At 43.1% G+C, this 23,806-nt stretch overlaps 1 protein-coding gene and 1 long non-coding RNA gene across 4 annotated transcripts in view; one reads left to right on the top strand and one right to left on the bottom strand.

Annotated features, from left to right (window-relative positions):
- PLXNB2 (plexin B2) overlaps positions 1 to 23,806 on the bottom strand; it is a 352,730-nt gene that overhangs the window by 304,697 nt on the left and 24,227 nt on the right. The window lies entirely within an intron of this gene.
- LOC115644582 lies at positions 1,275 to 23,675 on the top strand. The gene is made up of 4 exons (XR_003998536.1): positions 1,275 to 1,456; positions 2,502 to 2,532; positions 20,815 to 21,035; positions 22,966 to 23,675. It is a non-coding gene; the product is annotated as an uncharacterized LOC115644582 (long non-coding RNA).

Raw genomic sequence — 23,806 nt, 5'->3', positions numbered from 1 at the left:
CAGAGGGGCAGCCCTGCTATAGAGAGGCAGTAGGTCTAAGCCAACCTTGCCCATGATGAGTGGCATATACTGCAATCTGCCCCAAGGAGTGGAGCTAGATAGTGACTGGCAGTAGCCTTACACTAAGGCAAGGTGGGGTTAGTGGGTGGGGGTTCCCCTGGGTGGGGAGACCCAAAGTGTGGGGATACTGCCAGGGGGCAGCAACCTGGAGAAAGGGGGACTGCTGTCCTGGGAGGGACACAGGGGGCATTGGTAAGGCAGATCACCAGCCTGCAGGGGGTGCTCCAGGACACTGCAAGAGCTAATTCCCATGACCGACCAGTAGGAGGCGACGCAGGGGTGAGACCGCACACTTACAACTAATGTACTTCATTGAGTGGCACAGTGGTTTGAAATATCATCAACCAAATGTTCAATCATCATGAGTCAGGTTAACAAAAAAACCCAAACAGTAACACTGCAGGACTGTTTTAAAATCATGAGATTTCAAGTGGTATATATACTTGGAGTTCATTTTAATTGCTTTCCAGTATTTGAGCTGCTAAAAAGACTAGGATTTTTTTTATTTTTAAATTGAAAGCTAGCTTTCTTTGTAACATGACACCAGGTGCTGGGGCTGAGAGAGCGAGCGAATTGCAAGACCCATGATAAAAATCCAGAGACTTAATACTAGTTGATGAAATAGCCTCAGAGTACGTATCACTGGGAGATAGTTACACAGGTTTGCAATTCTCTTCCACCAGTTGTTTTCAGCTTTCACAGAAGCCATTTCATAAATGCACTTGTCCAACCATTGTTCAATACAATGCTACTGTGGAGAGGCCACTATTTCCAACACTAGCTTATTTTTTTAAATATTCTTTTCCTCACAAAAAACTGTACTGAGTACTTCAGGAATATAGTTGTTGAAAACAGTCCGAACATACATACAGAGTTTAACCTTGTAATTTACTGCAATAATTTGAATGCCATCAAGGTAAAATTTTACTACTGCCGTTACACCACCATATTTGGAATAATTTCCAAGAAGCTAGGAAACTGTAATCACACTTACAAGATTGTTAATTCTCCCATCTGCAAGAAAATCAGTTATAAAAAATTGAATTGGTAAAAGCATTAACAATAGGTATTTTTTCTTAAAAGCAACTACGGAATTCTCCAAATTCATTTTTGCCAAAGACCCATCACGACAGCTTTCTGTCACCATGTTACGATTGCTTCATTAGGAGAGTATTATCTGTATCTCAGGAACAGCAGCGGGGCTGTGGTTTCTCTCTTCCCCCTTAGCATGATTTGCTATGCATCAACTTTTCTATTTTATGTACAAAAAGTCTTACTCTATACAGAGAGATCCACGCCTGTAATTTTCTTCTGCTGATTAATATAGACATGAGGAGACAAAACAGATGTCTTCGATTATTCCATGAATGAACGAACGGCTTGATGCGACAGACAGGTAATATTCTGTATAAACAGGAGATTAGTTCAAAATGTACAATGTTTGACAAGCTGGGAGAAATCACTCCTGCCAAGCTTGCAAAGCTATACAGTGGCTTGCAGACTAGTGTAGGTCCCAATATTTTACTGCTATACACTTCTATTAACTGCAGATAATGTGCTTCATTGTTATTGTTAGGTCCCAGATAAAACATTTTTGTATGATTCACAATGAAATGCTTTGAAATATTTTTTTCTTAATGACTGAAGTCAATGTGTCATTGTTACTTGGAGACAGGGAAGTGTAAAAGCATGTCAGGACCAGGATGTTCAGTGCTCTGGAATGAGACTAAATGCATGTTTGGAAATAGTCCCATTAACAGTGGGCCACGAGGAGCCAAAGCACCCTCTCCCAAATCTCTCTTCTTGCTGTAGACTGCATCCCCTGCTGATGATTCATAGATGGAGGTGCCCATTTAAGATTTTATTTTAACTAAAAACCTAAAAGTCAAGAGTTATTTAAAATTTTACACAGCTTAAAGCTGATAATTTGACATGATGAGCCTCTGGAGCCAAGGGCATAGTTTTTGCAGTGTCTCATAGCTTTTGCTGGATCTTTCTATCCAGATTTGGATATGGCAAACATGCTTGGAGAGGACAGACTACATTAATATCTTTTCATACGAGCTAGATGCTTTCAAGCTTTTATGGAAAGACTCCTGACTTGGCTAAGCCAGGAAAGATTTAATACCTTGCCTAGAATCTCCTCAGGAAGGCAACAGTATATGTATGAGTCTCTTAACCATTAAAGACTTATTTTTTAACTATAACCCCCAATATTAATGGAGTACAACAGAGAAACTAAATATTATAGGATTCTGTTTTGAGAGTAGCTGCTTTCATTTTAGGTTACTTAGGAATTACTATGGCAGGGTAGACTATTGATCTTTCTACTCTAGTATTCCTCTTTTGGAAAGTAGCTTTTCCTTCAGCATACATCTAGACCAGGACTCCATTTAAACTGGTTTATTTCGCTAACAGAGTTTTGCAATGGAATTCTACAGGTGAAGGAGCAGCAAATACAGGACACTTGGGGTAAGTGGCTATCTGTAGTGTGTGTTTGTGTTTGGGGGTTACTTGCTGTGTGCTGAGTTTGTGTTTGTCTGTTTGAAGGACTGTGTGCTGTGGCTGGCAGTTGGAAGCTGTGAGCTTCAAAGTAAGGTTTGAAAGCTAGAAGTGTCCGTTAGTTGGCTGAACCTTAGTCAGTGGGTGGGGCTATCAAGAAGGCCAGGGCTTTATAAAACAGTGAGCAAGCGACCAGGGAGCTTTGCCACCAGGGCTGCTAACAGGGAGTTTTGCAAGGGAGTTTTCAAGGGGGCAAGGTTCACTTGCCGTTCTTTAAAACCTGTAAACTACATTACATTAAAAACTTCTTGATTTAAACAATACCTTTTCATTAGCTTAGGAAGCAGTAGGAGAGAATGCAGGCAGAAGCTCAGCAGCAGAGTGGGGGCTACACAGATTATTGCGCTGAGTGCAGCATGTATGATTACCTGCCCTGTGGCTGGGTGGCATGTGTGCACGTTCGGTTCAAGGAGCTCCTGGTCCTCAGAGAGTGCGTGCAGGCTTTGGAGGAGCTAATCGAGGCAGAGAGGCATGTTGATGAGGCTTTCCGGAACACCGTAGAATTGTCTCACCTCTGGTCAGACAGCCCCTGCGCTGTTGAGGAGGATGAAAGGCCCAGGGAAGCAGAGCAGTCAACGGGAGCAGAGGGAAACCTTCCCATAGTTGGAACCCTCCTTCCAGATGTGTTGGGATATCCTCTCACACTGAGGTTACCTCTCCGGAGGAGGGAACTCCAGTCGCTAGGAAAAGGCAGGTGTTAGTAACAGGAGATTCAATCATTAGAAACATAGATAGCTGGGTCTGTGATGACCGGGAGAACCGTATGGTGACTTGCCCTGCCTGGTGCCAAGGTTGCGGATCTCTCGAGGCATCTGGATAGATTTATGTGTAGTGCTGGGGAGGAGCCGGTGATCGTGGTACATGTAGGTACCAATGACATAAGGAAGGGTAGGAGAGACATCCTGGAGGCCAAATTTAGGCTATAGGGAAGAAACTGAAATCCAGGACCTCTATGGTGGCACTCTCAGGTCTTGTCTACATCAGAAAGTTGCAGCGCTGGTGAGGGAGTTACAGCGCTGCAACTTTGAAGGTGTACACATCTGCAGGGCACCACCAGCGCTGCAACTCCCTGTTTGCAGCGCTGGCCGTACTCCCGTTTTGTCTCGGGTGTAGAGGATCCAGCGCTGGTGATCCAGCGCTGGTAATCCAATGTAGACAGTTACCAGCGCTTTTCTTGACCTCCGTGGAAGGAGGAAGCCTCTGGTAATCAAGCTGGTTTCCTTTCCCGGTTTGCTCTCTCGGTCCCGGAGCCACCCAGCAAACCGCAGGGAAGGAGACCTGCTTGCTCGGGGTTCCGGGACCGAGAGAGCAAACCGGGAACGCCGCGGTTTGCTCTCGCGTTCCCGGAGCCAGCCAGCAAACCGCAGGGAAGGAGACCTGCTTGCTCGGGGTTCCGGGACCGAGAGAGCAAACCGCGGCGTTCCCGGTTTGCTCTCTCGGTCCCGGAACCCCGAGCAAGCAGGTCTCCTTCCCTGCGGTTTGCTGGCTGGCTCCGGGAACGCGAGAGCAAACCGCGGCGTTCCCGGTTTGCTCTCTCGGTCCCGGAACCCCGAGCAAGCAGGTCTCCTTCCCTGCGGTTTGCTGGCTGGCTCCGGGACCGAGAGAGCAAACCGCGGCGTTCCCGGTTTGCTCTCTCGGTCCCGGAACCCCGAGCAAGCAGGTCTCCTTCCCTGCGGTTTGCTGGCTGGCTCCGGGACCGAGAGAGCAAACCGCGGCGTTCCCGGTTTGCTCTCTCGGTCCCGGAACCCCGAGCAAGCAGGTCTCCTTCCCTGCGGTTTGCTGGCTGGCTCCGGGACCGAGAGAGCAAACCGCGGGGAAGCTGGTTTCCTTTCCCGGTTTGCTCTCTCGTCCCGGAACCCCCCTTGAAGCCGCCCAACAGCGCTGCAGTGTGGCCACATCTAACACCACTTGCAGCGCTGGTTGCTGTAAGTGTGGCCACTCTGCAGCGCTGGCCCTGTACAGCTGTACTAATACAGCTGTAACAACCAGCGCTGCAAAATTTTAGATGTAGACATGGCCTCAGAAATGCTTCCAGTTCTATGCACAGGGCCAGGTAGGCAGGCAGAGCTTCAGTGTCTCAATGTGTGGATAAGACGATGGTGTAGAGAGGAATCTAAACCCCTCATTAGGAACTGGGGAAACTTTAGGGACAGAGCAGCCTATACAGGAGAGATGGGCTCCACCTCAACCGAAGTGGAACCAGACTGCTGGCACTTAACATTAAAAAGGTTGCAGACCAGTTTTTAAACTAAGAGATAGGGGAAAGCCGACTGCTGCAGAGGAGCATGTGGATCAGGCATAGACTTCTCTTAGAGGACAGTCTATTGATAGATATTGTCTGGGTTTTAGTCAGGAAGAGAGGATGGAAGAGGATAATCTAGCGGCCAGATCAGATGAGAAGCATTCACATAAAGAACTGGGCATATCAGAAAAGGGATGAATAAACTTTTTTTTTTTAAAACTGCTTGTGTATAAATGCTAGAAGCCTAAATAAGAAGAAGGATGAACTAGAGAGCCTCGTGATAAAGGATATATTGATATAATAGGCATCAGAAACCTGATGGACTGAGGACTATCAATGGGACAATCATTCCGAGGCACAAAATATATCGGAAGGACAAAACGAGACATGCGGGGGTGGAGGGGGCGTGAGTGGCACTATGTGAAAGAAAATGTAGAATCAAATGAAGTAAAACACTTAAGTGAATCCACATGTTCCATACAATCTCCATGGATAGTAATTTCATGCTCTTAGAAGAGAGACTATCAAAATTAAGAACTCAATAGTGGAAGATTTCAAATTATCCCCATATTGACTGCTTCTTGGAGCAGCTGCTATGGGAACCCACAAGGGGAGAGGCAACTCTCGATTTAGTCCTGAGTGGAGTGCAGGAGCTGGTCCAAGAGGTAACTATAATAGGACTGCTTGGAAATAGTGACCATAATATAACAACGTTTAACATCCCTGTGGTGGGAAGAACACTTCAACAGTCCAACACTGTGGCATTTAATTTCAGAAAGGGGAACTATGCAAAAATGAGGGGATTAGTTAATCAGAAATTAAAAAGGTACCATGACTAAAGTGAAATCCCTGCAAGCTGCATGGACACTTTTCAATAGAGGCCCAACTTAAATGTATACCCCAAATTAAAAAACACAGTAAAAGAACTAAAAGAGCCACTGTAGCTTAACAACCTTGTAAAAGAAGCAGTGAGATAAAAAGGCATCTTTTAAAAAGTGGAAGGCAAATTCTAGTGAGGTAAATAGAAAGGAACATAAAATACTGGCTAATTAAGTGTAAAAATGTAATAAGAAAAGCCAAAGAGGAGTTTGAAGAAAGGCTAGCCAAAAACTAAAAAAGGTAATAAAATGTTTAAGTACATCAGAAGCAGGAAGCCTGCTGAACAACCAGTGGGGTCCCTGGATGATCCAGATACAAAAGGAGTGCTTAAAGATGATCAAGTCATTAGTTTCTTTGCAAATGGATTCTTTGCTTCAGTCTTCACGGCTGAGGATGTTAAGGAGATTCCCAAACCTAAGCCAGCTTTTATAGGTGACAAATCTGAGGAATTGTCACAGATTGAGGTGTCACTTGAGGAGATTTTGAAATTAATTGATAAACTTAACAGTAACAACAAGAAGTCATCAGGACCAGATGGCATTCACTCAAGAGTTCTGAAAGAACTCAAATGTGAAGTTGTGGAACTACTAACTACGGTTTGTAACCTGTCCTTTAAAATCAGCTTCTGTACCCAATGACTGGAAGATACCTAATATAACGCCAATATTTTTAAAAGGGCTCTAGAGGTGATCCCAACAATTACAGACCATTAAGTCTAATGTCAGTACTGGGCAAATTAGTTAAAACAATAGTAAAGAATAAAATTGTCAGACACCTAGAAGAACATAAATTGTTGGACAAAAGTCAACATGGTTTCTGTAAAGGGAAATTGTGTCTTACTAATCTATTTGAGTTCTTTGAAGGGATCAAACAAACATGTGAACAAGAGGGATCCAGTGGACATAGTGTACTTAAGATTTCCAGAAAGCCTTTGACAAGGTCCCTCACCAAAGGCTCTTATGTAAATTAAGTTGTCATGGAATAAGAGGAAAGATCCTTTCATAGGCTGAAAACTAGCTAAAAGACAGGGAACAAAGAGTAGGAATAAATGGTAGATTCTCAGAATGGAGAGGGGTAACTAGTGGTGTTCCCCAAGGGTCAGTCCTAGGACCAACCCTATTCAACTTATTCATAAATGATCTGGAGAAACAGTGAGGTGGCAAAGTTTGCAGAGGATACTAAACTGCTCAAGATAGTTAAGACCAAAGCAGACTATGAAGAATTTCAAAAAGATCTCACAAAACTAAGTGATTGGGCAACAAAATGGCAAATGAAATTTAATGTGGATAAATGTAAAGTAATGCACATTGGAAAAAATAACCCCAACTATACATACAATATGATGGGGGCTAATTTAGCTACAACTAATCAGGAAAAAGCTCTTGGAGTCATTGTGGATAGTTCTCTGAAGACGCCCATGCAGTGTGCAGCGGCAGTTAAAAAAGCAAACAGGATGTTAGGAATCATTAAAAAGGGGATAGAAAATAAGATGGAGAGTATCTTATTGCCCTTATATAAATCCATGATATGCCCACATCTTGAATACTGCATACAGATGTGGTCTCCTCATCTCAAAAAAGATATACTGGCATTAGAAAAGGTTCACAGAAGGGCAACTAAAATGATTAGGGGTTTGGAACAGGTCCCATATGAGGAGAGATTAAAGAGGCTAGGACTTTTCAGCTTGGAAAAGAGGAGACTGGAGGGGGATATGATAGAGGTATATAAAATCATGAGTGATGTAGAGAAAGTAAATAAGGAAAAGTTATTTACTTGTTCCCATAATACAAGAACTAGGGGCCACCAAATGAAATTAATGGACAGCAAGTTTAAAACAAATAAAAAGGAAGTTCTTCACACAGCACACAGTCAACTTGTGGAACTCCTTGCCTGAGGAGGTTGTGAAGGCTAGGACTACAACAAGGTTTAAAAGAGAACCTCCATGAATTTATCTAGTTAAGTCCATTAATGGCTAATGGCAGGATAGGTAAAGAATGGTGTACCTAGCCTCTGTTTGTCAGAGTGTGGAGATGGATGGCAGGAGAGAGATCACTTGATCATTGCCTGTTAGGTTCACTCTCTCTGGGGCACCTGGCATTGGCCACTGTCAGTGGATAGGATACTGGGCTAGATGGATGATTGGTCTGACCCAGTACGGCCGTTCTTAGGTTCACCTAGTACAAACTTACGTTGATATAGCTACACTGATACAAACCTCTAGCATAGATACACTGCATTGGTGTAAGACAGTAGGACTTATGAAGATAAATGGCATCAGCCCACACATTAATGGAATTAGTACCATGCATCTATACTAGAGGTTGACACCAGAGCTGGGTGGGAAATAAAATTTCTGGGCCCATCAAAATTTGAGATTTCAGAAGTGTAAGAAACCAAGATCATTCAAAGTGTTTTGTTAAAAGCCAGAGGGGGAGAAGAAAAAAAAAAAAAGACACACCTCACTGCATGCCCACAGATTAGCTAACAGACCAGGTGTCAGGGCAGTCAGCTGGGATGTGGGAAACCCAGGTTCAAGTCTCTGCTCTGCTTGATTCAGAGCAGGGACTTGAATCCTGGTCTCTCTCATTCCAGATGCATGCTCTAACCATCAGGTTATTGGGCGTTTCTAGGGTGGGGACTCAGGGTCTTTCTAGGGACAAAGGGGAGTGGAAATTCCAGACTGACTAAAGGTTCATTCAAACTAGTACGTTCCTGAAAAAAGATTTGGTTTCCACAAATTCAGCATTTTCAAGGGAGTAGGGGAGAGAATTTAATACAAAATCCAACCACACTTGTTTCATCAGAAAATTCCCAACTAGCTTTTGTTCACGCGGGGATCAGTAAGTAAATCAGTTTAATTACACCAGCAAAGACTTCCCTCATTTAGACAAGCCTAACAAATAGCCAACACTTTTTTACTGACTTTTGCACCTATTATAGGCAAAGGAATGTTTAAAAAGCCCAATTATAAACACCACTCACATCTTGTATCAATGAGGGCTTAAAGGACCAGTGTTAGCAGGGATAAAAGCCTGGGTTGAGGAGGGGAAGGTAACTTGACCATTTTAACACGTTGATGGCAGCACGCCTTGTCTACACTAGACATCTAAAATTATGTATTTGTACTCTGGCAGCACTTGAAGACCCCAAGTCAGGGCAGAAGACAGTCCAGGCAACAGTATTGCCAAATCACGAGTTAAGTTGCAAAAAGTTATCAGAATGACTTAAGAAGCCATGAGATTTTTAAAATAATGAATCTGGGGCTCTTTTATATATAATCAACCCATTATATTTTGTAGAGCAGCTATCTGGGAGCTTTGCCGTGGTGTGGGGAGGAGGCAGTGATGTGAGGTTGTTTTGAGAGCTGGAGAGACACGGAAGACGAGAGAGATATTACTTAGGCCTTGTCTACACTACAAAGTTGCAGCGCTGGTGAGGGGGTTACAGCGCTGCAACTTAGGATATGTACACACCTGCAGGGCATTACCAGCGCTGCAACTCCCTGTTTGCAGCGCTGGCCGTACACCCGGTCGTGCCTCGGGTGTAGAGGATCCAGCGCTGGATCACCAGCGCTGGTCATCAGGTGTAGACACTCACCAGTGTTTTTGTTGACCTCCGCGGAATAAGCAGGTATCCCAGCATGCCTGAGGAAGCCTCTCTGGTAATTAAGCAAACTCTACTGCCCTCCAAGCAGGTCTCCTTCCCCGCGGTGTGCTCTGGCGTACCCCGACCCCCCCCTCCAAGCAGGTCTCCTTCCCCGCGGTGTGCTCTGGTGTTCCACGACCCCACCTCCAAGCAGGTCTCCTTCCCCGCGGTGTGCTCTGGCGTTCCCCGACACCCCCTCCAAGCAGGTCTCCAGCCCCGCGGTGTGCAACAGCACTGCAGCGTGGCCACAGCTAACACCACTTGCAGCGCTGGTTGCTGTAAGTGTGGCCACTCTGCAGCGCTGGCCCTATATAGTTGTACTAATACAGCTGTAACAACCAGCGCTGCAAAATTGTAGATGTAGACATACCCTTAGATCCAGCACCTTCCTCTGTGCCATTACTAGTCACTTCAGTCAGTATCACCCCTCTACGACTAAAAGCAGAGTCAATGACCTCACCCTAAATGTAGTTAGGAAGAAACTTAGAGTCGTAGCAACTAAGGGCAGGTCTAAACTACCTCTTCAGTCGATGCAACTTGTGTCGCTCAGGGGTATGAAAGAGACACCCCCTTGCTTGGGTCGCTGTAACTTGCATCACTCGTTATCCACACTGGCACTATGTCAGCGGGAGACTCTATCCTGTTGGCACAGCACGTCTTCAGCAGACACGCTACAATGCTGCAGCTCCACTGATGCAGTGCTTCTAGTGTAGACCTGCCGGTAGACAACCTCGCTCTTGCAAACACTTGCTGCCATTTGCTTGTGCACTTCTTGTTCAGTTTTATTTTATTTAAAAGTATTGTATGACTCAGAGGAAAAGCCTCAAATGCTTCATAAGAATTCTCACGTTTGACTGCTTCAGCTTTATTAGAAGTAACTGAGCCACTGATCCTCGAGGATATATTCTCAGGAGAAACAGTATCACTTGTAGACAGACAAGCCTGTGAACATATACTCCACAGGCCTTGGCTAACCAGAAACAGTCAGCAAGAGAGATACTCATTGAGAGATACTGACAAATGGGATGTTACAACTTTATAGACAGAAATGCAAACACATACTTCTAAGGAGGAGAAGTTATTTCCCCTTTATTCCTCTTTTCCCTCAAGTATTCAGCCAATTTCCTACTACTGCTTTAAAGAGGCTGGCATGTAATACTGCTGACTCCTTGCATTCGGATGGGAACCTCTCTCAACCACCGGTATAGATAAACCAACATTCTCCAACTAACAGATTTCACAACTGATCAAAAAAGTTTGAAAAAGGAAGAATTTCCTAACAGAACAGTAATGTCTGGGAGAACTCAAATTGCTTTCCTTCCATTGTCACTAGGAAGCTGCAGAAAACCAGGCAGACAGATCTCAAAGTACTCAACACTAGATTCTTTAGAATCAACTTAATAAAAAACTAGCACTGTGCTTTTGACTAGAACCAGTGAAAAACACATACTGTATATTAAAGAATCTGACAGTTACATTGCTCATGTTTAAAGAGCAACCGATACCTATATCAAAAACAGGTTTGAAAACAAGGTTCCCCTCACCCCCTCCCCGCAGGTAAGGATCTCCATGCAAAATATGTTTCATGGGAATGACTCAATGCAAACATGGGGCTGGATTAACAGGGGCTGCTGCATACAGTGAAGTAACTGCAGACTATTTTACAATTCTATTTTCCAAAAAGGTACCCATTGTTCATGTTAGAAACCAGCGTTCCCAATAGCTGGACCAAAGAGCTAAGTTTAACAGATTCACACACGGATATTGACATCCTCTCAAATTCTATAAAACTTTGTAGGATAGGAAGTTGATCCCGAATGAAGGTTAGCCCCAAAACAGATGATCTAACGAAAGTTCTGGTATTCTGCAATCACAGTCCTGGAAGCTCCATTTCTAGAAGTGATGTCACTCAACCAGCCAGAGCACATGTCTGCTTCAAGGGTAGTAGCTATCCCAAAAACGCTATTTGGGAAAGGCTTTTGGAAGAAATAAATCCTAAACTTGAAATCTCAGTGCCCCAATGTCATTCAAGTTGGTTACGACACACACAGCAGGTCCACGGGCAGCTTGCTCACACATCTTTTAGAAGTTGCACACACTAATTAAAACCCTTAAACATGTGGAGGGAAGAGAAAAAAATGCAAGATGACTATGTGGTATTTCAAAGGAGATATTATGTGAACTGGCAACTTGTGGGCTCTACTGCACCCCAGCATTCTCTCTAGACTACCTAGAACTCCTTTTAAGTATATATCCATCAGTTTAGACAATTCTGGAGTATACCCCTACAGGCCAGCAGGAAACTGGAATTCTTTTTATCCTTAAGGGAAAGGGAGCGGGTCACAGCACAACTCTTAAGAGTGAACAGCAAGAGGAGAGAATAAAAGAATTGGCATACATAACTGTTTCCAGTCCCTTTGATTGGGGTGGGGTGGGGTGAGGTGGCTGGGCTGAAATCACACTGTATGCTGTCTTATTGAATCTATAGGCAAAAAAAATACGCACACTCTAGCGCTGTGATTCATAATTATGGACTGCTTAACACAATACTGTGAACCTTTCACTGCTTAGCATATCAGGTAGAATCACAGGTACAGCCAGAAAATGCACTTATCAAGCATGTACTCATGATACCCTGATGTTCCATGTAGTTCTGATGCATGCAAGTCTTGATTTGATTCAACCCACACCACACCAAGAAAAAAAAGGATTATTGGCATCAGCTCTGTTAAGCCAAACAGAAAAAAGTATTTCCTTAACTGCCATCTTTTATTCAAGCTAATAGACATATTACCTAAGCCAGCAGGAAACTTAGCCATTCTCACATCAAACTACCACCACCTGGGTTGATCAATCACCCATGCTGCTCCCCCTTTTGAGGGGCAGGGGGGAAGAAAAAAAATCTATGAAATCTTTTTCCTCTCCCTTTGCATTTAATTTTGGATTCTACCATCACCACATACTTGTACCCCCCCACCCCACCATCTCCTGCTAGCAAGTAATCACTTTGAAGAATGAACTTTCCTCTTACAAATCCACAAGCAAGATATCCTAGCTCTGGGGAGCAATTACCTGCTCATTAAGTGCTGCAATCAAAACATTTTTTCAAGAGCAGCAGATTCCTATAACATCCTGTGTAACCACAGTAACTCCCACACCAGCAGACTTCTCTCCTATCAGCAGCCCATAAGCAGTGCAGCTCCAATTTATTAGACCAGATTCTTAACCCCTTATCCACTTTCACTAGCACCTTGCTTCACAAGTAGCTTCAATGACTTCAATGGGATTACTCCTGTGAGTAACTGCTCTCTGAGGGTACGTCTTCACGAGAAACGCTGCAGCTGCACTGCTGTAGAGTTTCAGTCTAGACAAACTATAGCAATGGGAGAACCCCTCCTGTCGCTGTGTTAATCCACCTCCTGTAAGGTCTGAGGCCTTTTTCTACAACCACATTAGGAAAGCAGCAGCCATAAGCAGGAAGTGTCATCCTCACAGTCCATCTGAAAATTACATTCAAATAATACAATATCAGGCTGGTAAAAAGGTGATTTTGTCCTAATAGTACCCACCACCACTAGATAAAGAAACAGATCTTAAGATGTTTAAAGAAAACTTTGTTTGATAGCATTCTATCCTGCAAGGAATCACTTATCAAGAGTTGTGGGTGTGAAATCTCTACTCATTTATTATTTTGCTCTTCTACTTCTCCATTAAAAAAGCAACAGAATCCTATGGCACCTTACAGACTAACAGATGTATTGGAGCATAAGCTTTCGTGGGTGAATACCCACTTCATCAGACGGATGTAATGGAAATTTCCATTCTTTATCTGTGTGGTTTCTGTCTGGTCCTCTCATTGTTTAGGTCTCTGTTAACTAATTTTGCAAGGTTTAAATCAACTAAGGTGGTGGGGTATGACTGGAAGAATTGTTTCATAGTATGTTAGGATTGGACAAAGAATTATTTTGCAATACTTGAGTAAAATGATTGGTTAAGGTACAGCTAAGCAGGACTCAAGTTTCACTATATAAACTGGGGTCCAAAATGACGTTCTTTGGAACCATCTCCAGGACACAGCCCCAATATCAGAGCTGCCAAACCTCAACACTCTGCCAACTATATCGTGCAGAAGCTGGAGTCCCCAGATGACCTGATCCTGACTGGCCAGGAGAAAAAATTCATCTGCCTTATTGGGAGCGATGAGCTTTGTATGTTGAATGTGTGTATTCTGTTTTGGTGACTGTTAATAGACAGACATTCAGGATATTACTGTTTATAGCTCTTTCACTAGCAAAAGATCCCGCAAACCCTTACAGTGTAAGGTTATGCCCTGAACCCATGGAACAGTATGGGTGGGTGACTAAATTAAAAGGGTTACACCTTGAGCCCTAGGAACTAGGTAAAGATGGGTAACACTCCCTGAAAGATAATTCTTGCATCGACCCAGCACTATCTACACCAGGGGTTAAGATTAACTTAACTCAGGGATGGGCAAACTTTTTGGCCTGAGGGCCACATCTGGGTATGGAAATTGTATGGTGGGCCATGAATGCTCACAAAATTGGGGGTTGGGGTGCAGGAGGGGGTGAGGCCTCTGGCTCTGGGGTGGGGCACTGGGGGTGTAGGAAGGTGCTCCAGGTTGTGACTGAGGGGTTCAGAGGATGGGAGGGGGGATCGGGGTGCATGCTCTGGGCGGTCCTTACTTCAAGCAGCTCCCAGAAGCAGCAGCAGCATATCCTCCCTCCAGCTACTATGCTGAGGCACGGCCAGGCAGCTGTGTGCTGCCCTGTCCGCAGGCACCGCCCCTGCAGCTACCACTGGCCACGGTTCCCGGCTAATGGGAGCTGCTGGGGCCACATTTGGGGCAGAGACAGCATGCAGAGCCCCCTGGCTACTCCTATGCATAAGACCTGGGGGCTGTACATGCCGTGGCTTCCAGAAGCCACGTGGAACAGGCCAAACTCCCGACCCCGCTCCCTGGCAGGAGCTCGGGGGCTGGATTAAAACATCTGGAGGGCTAGATGCAGCCTTTGGGCTGTAGTTTGCCCACCCCTGACTTAACTACATTGATCAGAGGCCAGTCTAACTTTTTAGTGTAGACCTTTCCTAAGAGGAATCCACACTTCACAATTGGTCCTTTGATAGCATCTGTACATCTGCAGAATCTAAAGCTTTCCTACATTTTAGAGTATGGGTTTGTCATTGACTACAAATACCAGCTCTTAGTCTCACTGTCAGTTGTGGAATGGAGTTGCATACTGAGTAACAGTGATTCTTCAGCCTCTCTTTGTATTTAATTAGACTCATTTCTTTTTGGTAGGCTGGTGAGAAACAAGATATCCTACTTTAACAAATGCTGACCCACCTGCACATTGGAATGGATCAAAACTTTAAAAAAAAACTAATGAACAATAATTCCTTATTACCAGTCATTTTATTTATATTTAGGGTTTTTTATTTGAAAATAATCTTGAGTCCCCATTTCCCAGATTCTAGCCAAAATACTAGATGGAGCAGAAATGAGTTAATGGAGCTTAACAGATTTTATTATAAGTGCAGAAAACAACACACACACACACACACACACACACACCCCTCTAGCACAGTGATCACTCTTGGATGCCACACACAAAGCCAAGAAGAAGAAAAAAAATTCAAGAAAGGGAGAACAAGGATGTCTGGAAATTGATTGCCTCACAATTTTAATGGAACAGTTGGAATAAGATGTTGAGTGCACCTTAACTGAAAAGAGCTGTGTATAGCTAGGTTACTCATCTACTGTTAGACACAATTAAAGTTCTCTTCCCACAAGCAAGGCTGAAGCTTTCAGAAGCATCATCATTTATAGCTCAGGAATGTTTGGGAGAGAGCTCTGCAATACCCCAATTAAGTTTACTTAATGGGCAGGAAAACTAAGGAATGGTAAGCTTCATTTCATTTGTGCTATTATAGTAGATGAGATACAAAACAAAGTATGCCACTAAAGTAAGAAGCAGATTAATTGTGTGTAACACAGGAAGCCACCTCCAGAATTCTCCCTCATGGCCAAAGGATCTGTAGCACCCTGCTTGTGTTTCTCTCCTCCCCACCACCCTTTCAATGCCCTTTAAGAACTCACTCAATTCAAAGGTAGTTCACACAATTCCCTCCTAGGATACAATTATTGAGCCCTTAAGTGCATACTGGCCCTCTAATCCCAAACCTAGTTCAGTGTCTCTCACCCGATAATCCGAAACACAGTCTTCCAAAAACAGAACACGAACTCACTCAGTCTTCATCCCAGTTTTCAGCGGAGCACAGCCCATCTCCTTGAAGGACTGTCTCTTCCCCTGTTTGGACACGCTTTCCCCACGTCTGCAGGTTCGGCCGATCATGGCTCCCACAGACAACCTGCCAACCTGAAACATATTCTCACCAGTAACTGCACACCGCACCATAATAACTCTAGCTCAGGAACCAATCCATGCAACAAACCTCGATGCCAACTCTGCCCACATATCTACACCAGCGACACCATCACAGGACCTAACCAGATCAGCCACACCATCACTGGTTCATTCACCTGCACATCCACCAATGTAATATACGCCATCATATGCCAGCAATGCCCCTCTGCTATGTACTTCGGCCAAACTGGACAATCTCTACGGAAAAGGATAAATGGACACAAATCAGATATTAGGAATGGCAATATACAAAAACCTGTAGGAGAGCACTTCAACCTCCCTGGCCACACTATTGCAGACCTTAAGGTGGCCATCCTGCAGCAAAAAAACTTCAGGACCAGACTTCAAAGAGAAACTGCTGAGCTTCAGTTCATCTGCAAATTTGACACCATCAGCTCAGGATTGAACAAAGACTGTGAATGGCTTGCCAACTACAGAACCAGTTTCTCCTCTCTTGGTTTTCACACCTCAACTGCTAGAACAGGGCCTCGTCCTCCCTGATTGAGCTGACCTCGTTATCTCTAGCTTGCTTGCTAGCATATATATACACCTGCCCCTGGAAATTTCCACCACATGCATCTGACGAAGTGGGTATTCACCCACGAAAGCTCATGCTCCAAAACGTCTGTTAGTCTATAAGGTGCCACGGGATTCTTTGCTGCTTTTACAGATCCAGACTAACACGGCCACCCCTCTGATACTTTTCCCCACAGGGAAAGCCCTCTTCTGCTTCCTGAGCTTTTTCCCTGCTGACTCTGGTCTCTGCAGGAGATTTGTCTACAGTTCCTTGAGCTTCCCCCCTTCACGGTAATTCCTGCTCTTTTTGTACTTGAATCACCTGATTCTCTCTCAGGTGGGGCTAATCCTCTAATCAGAGTTGGCTTAGCCCGAGGCTCTCTAACTCATGAGGCAAGCCACCCAGTTACATTGGGTGAGATGAATTCACTTTATTTACCCCTTCTCTCATGATAATTCACAGAAGAAGAGTTCACCAATACCCCATGTTCATATGTAACAAAATTGGGGGGGGGGAGGGAAGACCTGAGTGACCAGAAAGACATTGAGAGTGTCAGATTATTACTAGACAAGGCAATTCCATGCATCAATCTGGAAGAGCCTTCATATAGTGTAACAATGTATTTCTGTAACAGCCTAGCTAACCCTTTCATCTATATGAAGTATGGAAAGGGACCAGGAAAGGCACAAAACCATGATGTAGCAAAGCACTGCAATAAGTAGTTTTCTTTTCTAGGAGCAAATCACATTTTGGATGGAATCCCATTTTGAACCATTTATTTTTCATGTCTAGACTAGGTAAAATTACTTCAGTACAATTTAATCTCTCTACTAATAGATTTAGCCTTATAGCTGAAACACCAAGCTTAACAATAAGGTTAAAATTACCAGAATACTTAAAGTCTATGAAATGTGTTTGCTGGCTTCCATTAAGGACAAGTAGAACCAACTGGTCTGAAACATCTCAGATTTGAGACTTCCAACAACCAAAGTGACACCCGCCAAGAGGACGCATTGTTTCTCATAGTATACAGAGAAATAAATTGCCTAAAATAAAGCACTGATATTATGCTGACCACTTGCCTGCCACCCTGATCTTTAACAATAAAATACTGAACCACCAATGAAACAGATATATGGGCTCCTCTAAAGGAGCAGGCACTAAACCAGGGGTCAGCAACCTTTGGCATGCGGCTTTCCAGGGTAAACTCCCTGGCGAGCCGGGCCAGTCTGTTTACCTGCTGCATCTGCAGGTTTGGCTGATCACGGCTCCCACTGGCCACGGTTCCCTGCTCCAGGCCAATGGGAGCTGCAGGAAGTGGCGGCCAGCACATCTCTCAGCCCACGCTGCTTCCCACAGCCCCCACTGGCCGGGAGCAGTGAACTGTGGCCAGTGGGAGCCGCGATCAGCTGAACCTGCGGACACAGCAGGTAAACAAAACTGGCCCGGCCCGCCAGGGTGTTTACCCTGGTGAGCCGTGTGCTGAAGGTTGCCAATCCCTGCACTAAACAGACTCCCAGAAATGAGGTGCTCCAATGACCCAACTGTAGTGGACACACTGGAAAAATTCCTTAAGCTAACTTTTTTTTAAATGCCGAAAAGGACTGGGCAAACTGGAAGCATCCTTTTACCTCTTCTTCCCCACCCTCAAAACTTGTTTGAATAAACAGAGGTTTCTTTATTCAATGTGCTGCACCATGTTGTGAATCAACCAGAACAAATAGAAAGAAAGGCCCTCCAAGGGGGGGGGCCTGGCATTTTTGTTCCTACTAAAAACTAAAACAAAAGAGAAAGGCATAGAACTTCATTTATAACCAGGGCCCGCAAGCAAATGGTTTTTAAAAGATGAGAAGTTTTGGAAAATGCACTAAACTAATCTTGCCAGTTATTCAGTCTATTGAACTGATGCATACTCAAGTCACACAGCACACAGCACTCCATAATGCTTTATGGAAAAATGCTTATGAGTGTAAATACGATGTAACCGGAATATGCTTTAAGCACAAGGTCTCTTGTAAGGTATCATTACAAAGCTTATGATCTACTGAATATATTCCTCCTATTTGTATGCATGTATCATTCTTATACTTCATATTTCTAACTTCAGATAACTCTAAGGTCCTATTGTAATTATTACAAGGAGCCCAGTGGCATCTTAAAGACTAACAGATTTATTTGGGCATAAGCTTTCATGGGTAAAAACCTCACTTCTTCAGATGTATGGAGCGAAAGTTACAGATGCAGGCATTATACAGAGAGAGAGAGAGATTATGCAAAGTGTGGGCCATTAGTGATGGTTTAGAATCTTGATGACTCCCACTGACTAAGACAATTGGTTGTAGATAGTTTATTTACCTGCAAACCTTCCTGGGTGGGTTCAGGCCAGCCCTGGAAGAATGGAGGCTGGTGTCTAACAGGACATGTGAATGTGTCACCTGATACTGGAATCCATCTTAAGCCTGGTGCTTTTCCTTTTAGAAGGAGGGGTGTAGACCCAGAGACCCCAAAGATTCCCACCTTGTGCCAAAGCTATAAAAAAAGGGAGTGGAACAGAACAAAGGGGGCTGCCAGTCATGAGAAAATCCTTAGGTTCCACCCAGGATGTCTGCTGAAAACTAACTAGGACTGTATCAGGGGAAAGGATTGGTCCCAGACTAGGAAGGAGTCTAGTCTATTAAAGAAGCTTATTGGAACATCTCTGAGGGTGAGCTTTTACCTGTAATCAGTTTCATAATGTATTAGGCTTAGACTTGTGTGATTTGCTTTATTTTGCTTGGTGACTTATTTTGTTCTGTCTGTTATTACTTGAAACCGCTTAAATCCTACTTTTTATACTTAACAAAAATCACTTATTTATTAAATAACCCAGAGTAAGTGATTAATACCTTGGGGAGCAAACATCTCTCTCTCTGTGTTATAGAAGACAGCCAATTTATGAGTTTACCGTGTATAAGCTTTATACAGAGTAAAATGGGTTTATTTGGGGTTTGGATCCCATTGGGAACTCGGTGTCTGGGTGCTGGACTCAGGTAACCTGCAGAGCAGTTTTTGGTTAAAGTCTGCAGCTTTGGGTCTGTCTTGCAGCAGACTAGCGTGTCTGGCTCAACAAGGCAGGGTTCTGGAGTCTCAAGCTGGGAAAATGGGCTCAGAGGTAATTACAGCATGTCAGGTTACAGTCCCAAGAGGGTGTGTGTGACTGAACTCGACAGTGTATTTCTGTTTTCTGCATATGAAGAGTAACTAAAATGATTTAAAAGCACATTTTCATCTCATTTTCAGTAGGTAAAAACTGATTCTAATTTTAAAAAGTGGGTAACTGACCATGACAGACTTTCACTTCTAGGTTACCCATTCAAATTTAGCCAAAGCTGAAAGTGCCTAGAAGCCATTACCTTGATGTGCAGTCTACACAGAAGGCAGTTGTCTCTATTCATTTCCCAACAGCTGAGTCCATATTGCAAAAAGTCCACTATCACATTTGTTGATATTACTGGACCAAAAACTGAATGAGCATGAAGGATGAATTGCCCTGGTCGTGCCTGAAGTTCAAGACTGAGGCACATTCACAGGGCAAGTATATACAAGCCGTGTGAATGCTATTTATGTCCTATCAATAAAAACACCACATTAACCAACAATTAAAAGAACACCCAGACACAAGATGGTTGCTGGGGTGAACACACATTTTCATAATCTTTTGTTAGTTTATTTCGGGGGGGGGGGGGTGGAGGGGGAGAAGGATCTTGACTCATAGGCTACTTATCTGTGCTGCTTAAATAGTAAGCAAAATCCCTGTTCACCCCAAATCAGTTTCTCCAAAATATCAATCATGTCAGTTCTCTCCCCCATAAGGAGCAAAATTGTACAATAACTGAATATAGAAAGCAAGCAGAAAGATCAATGCTAAGTAGAAGAGACACTTAGGTAGAGAGATAATAATTGTCAAAATTCCAGTTTTAATAGGACACTTATAAAAAGTACTCTGGTTGAACCCAGAAGACAGAGCTTCCAGAAGCACAGTGGCTGCCATGTTGGTGCATTTCTTAAGCATTGACAGAGCGAAGAGCACCCTCTGCTTACTCATTTACATCATTTCCTGAAGCACATGAGGTTTTCCTTGGTAGTTTCCCAATAACTGACCAACCCTGATCCAATTTGTGAGTGAGATCCGAATGAGGTTACAGCCTGCGACATGGACATGCCCAGGTAGGTATTACACTTGGCCATAGCTCCAAGGTAGCACCCCTGTGTCTGACCATTTTCTCAATATTTCACTATAGGGAGTCATGTGTGGTCACTGCCAAAAACTAAGATTGTCATGGTTATTGTGTGATGTTTATAAGGAAAATAATTTTACATTTATGTAACCCGTAGAAGTGAAACCTATCACCTAAGGAGAGGGAGGTGTCAAGGCTAATTCCATCAATGTTGACAACAGAGTGTTTGTTTACTGTCTGGACCAGGTGCCGGCTTGAGGACAAAAGAACCCCAAAGGAAAAAAAAAAAAAAAGTCTACAAATAGGGGACCTCCAGAGATAAGAGACCTAGTCTGTACCTACATAAGAGATGCAGAAAAACCACAAGTTATCCATTACAGAGGAAACATTCTGCCAGTGTGGGTGTCTCATGAAAGATGAATCCCTGCTTTTTGGACTGGACAAGCACTGCAAGAACTAACCACTGGGTGAGAAATACCTTATTAGAGAGGAAAGTAATTTGTTAATAAGTATAAGATATAGACTGGTTACATAACCTTATGTTTCCAAACCTTTATACTTGCTTTTATTGGAAACTCTATCTTAAGCTGTTTAATTTGGTTTTACAATAGACATGTCTATAAAACCAAATTAAAAGTTTAAGTCACTTGTGCTGAGGAGTCTTGAACTGCGGTGGAACCAGTCAACTGGGATGCACTGCTTCCACGGAGGCAGCAGACTCGTTTACACTGTGGGTGTCCAGGAAACAAGATACTGGGCACTCATGTGGAACAAAGCGGGAGTGTAAATTGCTAGCCTGCACTGGGCAAGAATAGGGTTCATGGAGCCCAGAGCAGAGTGCTTGTGTTGCCAGCAGCTGCTAGTTGGGGAGGATTTCCTCCAGTGGGCACACACAAGGCTCCCTCCTGCTGTGAGGAGGTGGTAGTGATCCACCCCAGATACCTCAGGTAGCCCTGAGAAGTGTCACACAGCCCAAGGAAGCATGCCATCACTGAAAATTCTTACCAAACCCTGTACTCCAAACTCAAACGTTTATCAGTACAACCGTATCTACCACATTTGTACAATACTATTTCATCCAGCATGGAACATGTTGTCTGTTTCTAGGAGTGATCCAGCTTTTTATTCTATAGCCCTAATTTTCAATGCATCATTAAGACATTAATCAGAAGAGAAGCTGGAATCTTTCCCATGCTATCAAACATCACTTGGGGTGCAAAACAGGGTTCCATCACCCCCATCTATCCTAGGCTGCTCTTTGCATGTTCTCCATGTTAAGTTCCAAACGCGCGCGCGCTCTCTCTCCCTCTCTTCAAGTACAATTGCATGGGGTCAGCTCCTTTTACAAGATAATCTAGAGATACATAAATGGGAGTGGCTGAGTAGACGGAGGACAAAGAATCTAAAGTGACAGTGGCCTTATCTGATGCTAGATCAACATGTAACTTGATCAGACATTGATTTCGAGAAGAGATATTTAAGCGTGAGAAATAATCAAATATTTACCATTTGCAAACCTTGTAATTTCTGATGTGGAAAAAACATTACAGCCCATCTGTCCTAGCTATTGTACAAAGGAATTTATAGTCATGTTTGACTAAGAAGCGGGGCAAACAAGTAAGTAAAGCGAATTTGTGTATACAACTTGTTTACGTAATTCTACTATATTGCTACAATCCCTGCAAGACAGACTTACTTGGTTTTCCAAATGCAGCATTTGGAACAGTATTTACTGAAGTCTTGGCATTTTCCAAGGTTTAAGAAGGACCTGTGCTGATATACTAAAAGGGTTATCACATAAAAAGATGTATTTTCCTGCTTTCAAGTAATATCACTGAAGCATCTATAAAAACAAATCCATAGTCCAACATTGCTAGATTTTACAAATTGCTAATATATATTTTTAAAACATCTTTTTGTATAGAAGTACCATTTCAGATGATAAAGATAGAAAGAATCATTTATTTTAATTCTCCATTTATGATGTGTGTTATGGTGAGGAAGGTTACTGCCCTTCCTCTAATAACGTCTTAGCTTAGACAATAAATTAAAAAAATCGCTGATCTTTAATGCACAATGCAACGTCAGCATTGCAAACTGAGCAGGAAACTATGTTTAGAAACAAGAAACTCTGTTGTTAAAAAGACACATGAAAAATTCTACTGGCCTTTGAAAATCATCCTACGAAGCAAAAATCTGGGGCCATATTTGACCTAATATCGTCCCTTTAAGTACCACTATCACTTTGATGAGCATCTTCATATTAGCACACTAATTAAACAAGTAATTTAAGCTGCATTACTAATATCTCTACAATGGACAATAATGAAGAGATACTAAGAAATTGTTTTTTTAAAAAAGAAGCAGAAACTTATTCTTATGTGCTTTCTTTTTTAGTAAACAAACGCTGTGAATGACAATCATCCTACACAAAAATAAATTTAACATAAAACAAACAGTGGATGGAGGAGGAGAAAACAGACAGAGAGAGATACTGATCGATCATCAGGAACCTGTTATGTTGTGAGCAACAGTGAGCTCTAGAAGAGCCAGCATGGGATGGGAAGATAGTCAAGATAACACCACCTAAGTCACTGATTCTGCATTGCTTTCAACAAGTTATTTTAACCATTCTAGGTTTTGATTCCCCTATCAATAAAGTGGGGATAATAGTACTTCTTTACATCACAGGATTATGAAGATCTATCAGCTAATGTCTGTAAAGTGCTTTGAAGATGCAGCAGGTGCAAAGTATTATGCTGCATAACACTATTTAAGAAAATCATGAGTGCTGGATTAATTAAATATTAATCCCTTTGATATTTAAAGGACACAATTTTCATATTTTGAAGTAGTCAGTATGTACGTTATAGCTTTCTATTAAATTCTACAACAACAGTTTTTAACCTTTCCCTTCCACAAAGCATAAAAGATTAGACTCCTCTGCAACCATCTTTCCAAAATCTACTCTGGATTCATGGCTCAGAAACAGTTCAAGTTATACACTTTGATGAATTAGATGCCTACATTCCATAGAGGAACATTTCTCACAGGACAGAATGTCACAGGCTTAGCTTACTGTAACAAATTTTGCAGCATGCAAAATTCCTATATAGAAGCCATTTGTAAAGTAACAATAGCCACTATATAATTATACCATTTTGTGAGGAAAACAAAAGTAAGGAAAGAAGGAGAAACACTTGATCTTTACTCTTTAATCATCATAGATTCTGGAACA

This window comes from Gopherus evgoodei, chromosome 1 (assembly GCF_007399415.2).
Source record: "Gopherus evgoodei ecotype Sinaloan lineage chromosome 1, rGopEvg1_v1.p, whole genome shotgun sequence".
NCBI lineage: Eukaryota > Metazoa > Chordata > Testudines > Testudinidae > Gopherus > Gopherus evgoodei.
The sequence above is the reverse complement of the archived record's forward strand: the minus strand, read 5'-3'. Positions and strand labels throughout refer to the sequence as shown.